Raw genomic sequence first — 5895 nt, 5'->3', positions numbered from 1 at the left:
CTTCGGCTCAGGTCATGATCCTGAAGTCCTGGGATCGAGCCCCACATTGGGCTTGGTGGGGAGCCTGCTTCTCCCTCTCCCTCTGCCCTTCCTCCCTGCTTGTGTTCTCTCTCTCTCTCTCCTTCTCTCTCTCTCTCAAATAAATAAATAAAATCTTTAAAAAAATTTTTTTAAAAGAAAGAAGAGAGATTAAAAAAAATACACATCTCTGCTAGGAGACTGGAAATGGCGCCCAGGGAGTAAAACGGAGCCTGACGCTGGAGAGAGGTACTTAAGAGTTATCCACATGTGGGGCACCTGGCTGGCTCAGTTAGTAGAGCATGCGAGTCTTGATCTTGGGGTTGTAAGTTTGAGCCCCATGTTGTGTGTAGAGAATTCTTTAAAAAATAAAATTTAAAAAAAGTTACCCACAAGCAATTTTTTTAAACATGATCATCAGTTATTTTTTTAAGATTTTATTTATTTATTTGTCAGAGAGCACAAGCAGGGGGAGAGGCAAGCAGAGGGAGAGGGAGAAGCAGGCTTCCTGCTGAGCAAGAAGCCCCACGTGGGACTCAATCCCAGGACCCTGGGATCATGACCTGAGCCAAAGGAAGACACTTAACCAACTGAGCTACCCAGGCATCCCCATCAGTAATTTTTTTAAGTTTTTATTTAAATCCTAGTTAGTTAACATATAGTGTAATGTTGGTTTCAGGAGTAGAATTTTAAAAATCGAGAACGCTTCACAAATCTGCATGTCATGCTTGCACAGTGGCCATGCGAATCTTCTCTGTATCGTTCCAGTTTCAGTATCTGCGCTGCCGCAGCAAGCACATCCACCTGCAATTTCAGAAGCTCAGAAAGATATTGTTGAAGCAGAGAGTATAAAGAAAGAAGAAAAGTAGACCAAGGACAGAAATTTGGTGGGGAACTTATATTTAATTTTTTTCATTTTTTTTTAATTTTTTTATTGTTATGTTAATCCCCATACATTACATCATTAGTTTTAGATGTAGTGTTCCATGATTCATTGTTTGCGTATAACACCCAGTGCTCCATGCAGAACATGCCCTCTTTAATACCCATCACCAGGCTAACCCATCCCCCCACCCCCCTCCCCTCTAGAACCCTCAGTTTGTTTTTCAGAGTCCATCGTCTCTCATGGTTCGTCTCCCCCTCTGATTTCCCCCCTTCATTCTTCCCCTCCTGCTATCTTCTTCTTTTTTTTTCTTAACATATATTGCATTATTTGTTTCATACGTACAGATCTGAGATTCAACAGTCTTGCACAAATTCACAGTGCTTACCAGAGCACATACCCTCCCCAGTGTCTATCACCCACTCACCCCATCCCTCCCACCCCACCCCCCACTCCAGCAACCCTCAGTTTGTTTCCTGAGATTAAGAATTCCTCATATCAGTGAGGTCATATGATACATGTCTTTCTCTGTTTGAGATGGGGAACTTATATTTAAAGTTGGGAGTTAAAGCTTGGTTTTTGCGACGAATTAAAAAGATATTTCAGTTCCAAAGACCTGTTGTTGGGGGGAAAAAGGCTGGTTCAAGACTCAGAAAACCATCTAATCTGGATGTATGAATTCATTATGCCTTCAACTCTACTTCATTCAACATAAATCTCCAATCACATAGAGTTTATGTCAAGCCTATAGTGAATGATTAAAAAATAATTCAATCTTCAACATACTCGTAAGGAATGCCTATCCCCTTTTTGAAATGTCCTTATTTTGAAGGTGTTCTGTTATTTGTGTTGCTATTGCCAACACTATCACAAACCTACTCTAGAAGCATTACAGAGTTATTCATCATGGTACGTTGGGCTAAACATTCCCTCTGAACGAATGGGGCAAAGCATATGTCCCCATCTGACCACTATCTTACGTCTTAGGCTCTCACAAATACAGTGTTTTGTTTTCTCTAGAAAAGATTCGAGGAGCACCTGGGTGGTTCAGTCGGTTAAGTGGTTAAGTCGGTTAAGCAGTCTTCTTTCGGCTCAGGTTATGATGTCAGGGTCCTGGGATTGAGCCCCTCATCCAGCTCTCTGCTCAGCACTGAGTCTGCTTCTCCCTCTCCCTCCGCCTCACTGCCTGCTTGTGCTCTCTCTCTTGCTACCTCTTTTTCTCTCTCAAATAAATAAAATCTTTTTTTAAAAAAGTAAAAAGATACTAGATATTGCTCTTACTTTCATCAAAAGATGTAATATTAATAAGTTAATAATGTTAAGCAAAATAATAATACTAAGTTCAACTTTATTATTTAATCTTTAATTTTCATTATTATTTGCACACTTTTGCAGGAATGGTATTTAATGTTTCATTTGTAATAGAGTCAAGTGTTTACTAGTTCATCTTTTTTTTCACATACATAAATCTTTGTTTTTTCAGTGGTTTTAGAAACCTATAATCCGATTCACCAAGCAATCTATCCACATTTTCTAAATATTATCCAAAACTTAACATTCTCTGGAAGGGGCCCCTGCTTATCATAGACAGAATAAAATAATCCTTTCCTGGGGCGCCTGCGTGGCTCAGTTCGTTAAGCGTCTGACTCTTGATTTCAGCTCAGGTCATGATCTCAGGGTTGTGAGATCAAGCCCCAAAGTGCTGGGCGTGGAACCTGCTTAAGATTCTCTCTCTGCCCCCTTACTTTCTCTCTCTCCCTTTCTCCCTCTCTCCCTCTCTCTCTCTCTCCCTTTCTAAAACAACAACAACAATAATAATAATCCCTTCGTGTATTCTGATGCTTTATCCCCACAACCAAATAAAATAAAGTCAATCCTTCGGCTGCATGGAAAACTCCAAAATACTGCCTCTCTGTGGTGGTATCTTGTGGTACTAATATCTTCCACTGATTTTATGACCCCAACTTAATTCTGCAGTATTCAGCAAAAAGAAAAAAAAAAGAGCCCAATTCAAGTGTGCTAACTATTCAATAGAGATATCTTCTCCCAGTAACAAAAAATACCTTGGAAAAGAATTTTAACAGCCTCTAGATTGTGGCACTATCATTCCATCAATTAGAAAGATTTTTCTGCAGTGGAATAAACAGAATCATAGGGGGAAAAAAAGGGATGAAGCCAGCTGGTGACTCAGGAGCACCCAAGCAGGATAAGTGATACCCCCAATTGCCAAAAGATCATGTAAGCCCCCAATACAGGTATTAATGTCACTATCCCCATTTAGGATGAGTATTAAGAAAGCCACACTAATTCTCAAGCTAATAAAGAGGACATTCTTGGACAGCAAAGCAATTATCTTCCCAAATTTCCAGCCTTCAGAATGCAGCAACAAATTTAGATTATATAAGGCAGATGTTGGCAAATGCCTGACTGCCTGATAGGCAAGAAGAAACAGCATTTTCCCAACTCAAACACTATGCTCCAGATATATTTTGTTGGTTCATAAAAGCATGACTAGACTGTCAAATCATCAAAATTATCAGCATTTACTTATTTCAGATAACAAATCATTTCCCCAGATTGGAGCACCTGACTTCGGCTCAGGTCATGATATCAGGGTCCTGGGATCGAGCCCTGGATTGGGCTCCCCATTCAGCAGGGGAGTCTGCTTGTGCCTCTCCCTCTACCCCTCCCCCTAGTCATGTTCTCTCTCTCTCTCTCTCAAATAAATACAATCTTTAAAAAAGTCATTTCCCCAGAGCTATTATAAATCTTGCAATATTCAAAGCCTTTTGTGTAGTCATTAATTGATGAAATACTGTTTTCGCCCTATATTTTCCTGGGGAAATGACTTAATTAGGGGGGCATTTACCTTTTTCAGTTTAAAAAGTTGTAATAGGACCAATATATCATTTTTAAAGGCAAAAGTTTACTAATTTGACCAATTATTGCAAGATGAATTAAAATAAAATACAAGACAATCAACATAGTTTTTCTAGGCCACTAGAGAGCACTTTGCTCCCTAAATGAAACACAGAAAAATAAAATAATAATGAAGTATGTAATTTAAGTTACATACTACTAAGCAGATAGTATTTGGATACTTCATTCTATGCTAAATTATGCTTTCCGATTTCTACCTGCTCTGTGTATACTGTCCTTGTGCAAGTCCTACCTACACACATATTCTGGCACTAATCTTGATTCTGACAGCTTCTAAAAGTTCCTTTCATGTTAGGTGTCTATATCACATCACATATTTCAGCCTTGGAATCACAACTTTCAATGAACCAAGGACTGAGGGTCTCCTTTTTTCTCAAATAAGAGTCCACTAAAACAGTGTATTCCCATATCATACCTACTGCACCCTTATTCCAGGGTTTTCAGAATAAAATAGGTTTCTAGTGAGTGATTTGGTCTTGCCATCCTTAAGAAATGCAGTCCAGGGAGGCCTGGGTGGCTCAGTCATTAAGCGTCTGCCTTCGGCTCAGGTCATGGTCCCAGGGTCCTGGGATCAGGTCCCATGTCTGGCTCCCTGCTCAGTGGGAAGCTTGCTTCTCCCTCTCCCACTCCCTCTGCTTGTGTTTCCTCTCTCACTGTCTCTCTCTGTCAAATAAATATATTTTTAAAATCTTAAAAAAAAAAAAGAAAGAAAGAAATGCAGTCCACACTCAGGACTTTAATCTCACTGTTTTCATTGAGAACTTTTCGTTCCAAAGCATGCACAGATACCACAAAGTTGTGAGAAGCACAGATTTGCCTTTCAAAGAGATTGCAGTCTCTGTAATGTGCCCACTTCCATAAATAAAAGCTGGATGGAGACCAGAAGACCCAAGTCTGGTCCCAGACCAGCTATGTTGATTTAGAATCAGTTCATTTCCATAAGCCTCATTTTTTTACCTGTAATGATCTCCACCAAAAACAAGCCTCTCTTATACTATATTCTAGTTCCTAAGTTGTCTAAATGATGAAAAATTCTCTAGACTCTCATTTTTTGTTTTAGCCAGATTTCATGCTTACCTTTCTCTCACTAAATCCCTAAAGGGGATCCCTTCAAATTCTTTCAGGCAATATTAGTTGTATAAAAGTTCTGTAAATGCTTATTTCAATATAAAAAGGATAAAACCATGAAAGTGTCAAATTCTCCAACTGTGATTCTCTCTAGGGGTGTAAAAACATTCTTTTGAGTTTATGTGTGTGTGTGTGTGTGTGTGTGTGTGTATACACAAAGCTGATCAGAACAAACTTGTGGTTGCCAGAGGGGAGGTAGGTGGGGGATGGGTGAAATAGATGAAGGGGATTACGAATATACTTGTTATGAGCACCAAGTAATGTACAGAATTGTTGAATCATTATATTGTACACCTGAAACTTTAAAAATAATAAAATGTTAAAAAAAAGAATAAAAAGAATAATTCCATATATGAAATCACTGTTTTGTTTTGTTTTTTAACTCTCAACATTATAGAAAATTGAGAGGACATTTGCTCTTTTAGAACTAAAAGGGCCTGAGTGTTTTTTCAGAGACTATACACAAAGAAGGTGTAGCCCATCAGGTTCAAGTTGGTAAACATTTCCACCTGAAAAAAAAACGGGCATCTAATAAAAGTCCTCCTGCTCCCAGGAACACAGTTAGGCTGGCTATGCTCTCAGTTTTTCAGCAGAGCATTTCAATGCAGGTTGGCACAACATGTTCTGGGATATCAGCTCCAACTCCAAAATACAATGTGTCCAGTGTCAGGTTAATATCACTGCAGCCAATATGAATGAACTGCCTCTTTATTTTTATTTCATAGTTGTGTTATACCAAAAACCATGCTGTTTTAAAGATATAATGCATTGATTAGGGTAGGAAAATAGTTAAGAACTTGCTATAAAGATGTAATTGTGGATAAATATTTTCCACATTTACAAAAGCATACACATATGAAAACTATTCCCAGGCAGCTGCTATGTAATATTATGCTTTTTAATAAATGTCAACATATTAAAGGTGT

At 38.7% G+C, this 5895-nt stretch overlaps 1 non-coding gene across 1 annotated transcript; it reads right to left on the bottom strand.

The window, feature by feature from the left end:
* Positions 1–709: 709 nt before the first annotated feature.
* On the bottom strand, positions 710–816 carry LOC118548065 (U6 spliceosomal RNA). The gene has a single exon (XR_004923429.1). It is a non-coding gene; the product is annotated as a U6 spliceosomal RNA (small nuclear RNA).
* Positions 817–5895: the final 5079 nt, after the last annotated feature.

The sequence above is a fragment of the Halichoerus grypus genome, chromosome 1, assembly GCF_964656455.1.
Source record: "Halichoerus grypus chromosome 1, mHalGry1.hap1.1, whole genome shotgun sequence".
In the NCBI taxonomy this organism is placed as follows: domain Eukaryota; kingdom Metazoa; phylum Chordata; class Mammalia; order Carnivora; family Phocidae; genus Halichoerus; species Halichoerus grypus.
Note: the sequence above shows the minus strand (reverse complement) of the source record. Positions and strands in the feature narration are given on the sequence as shown.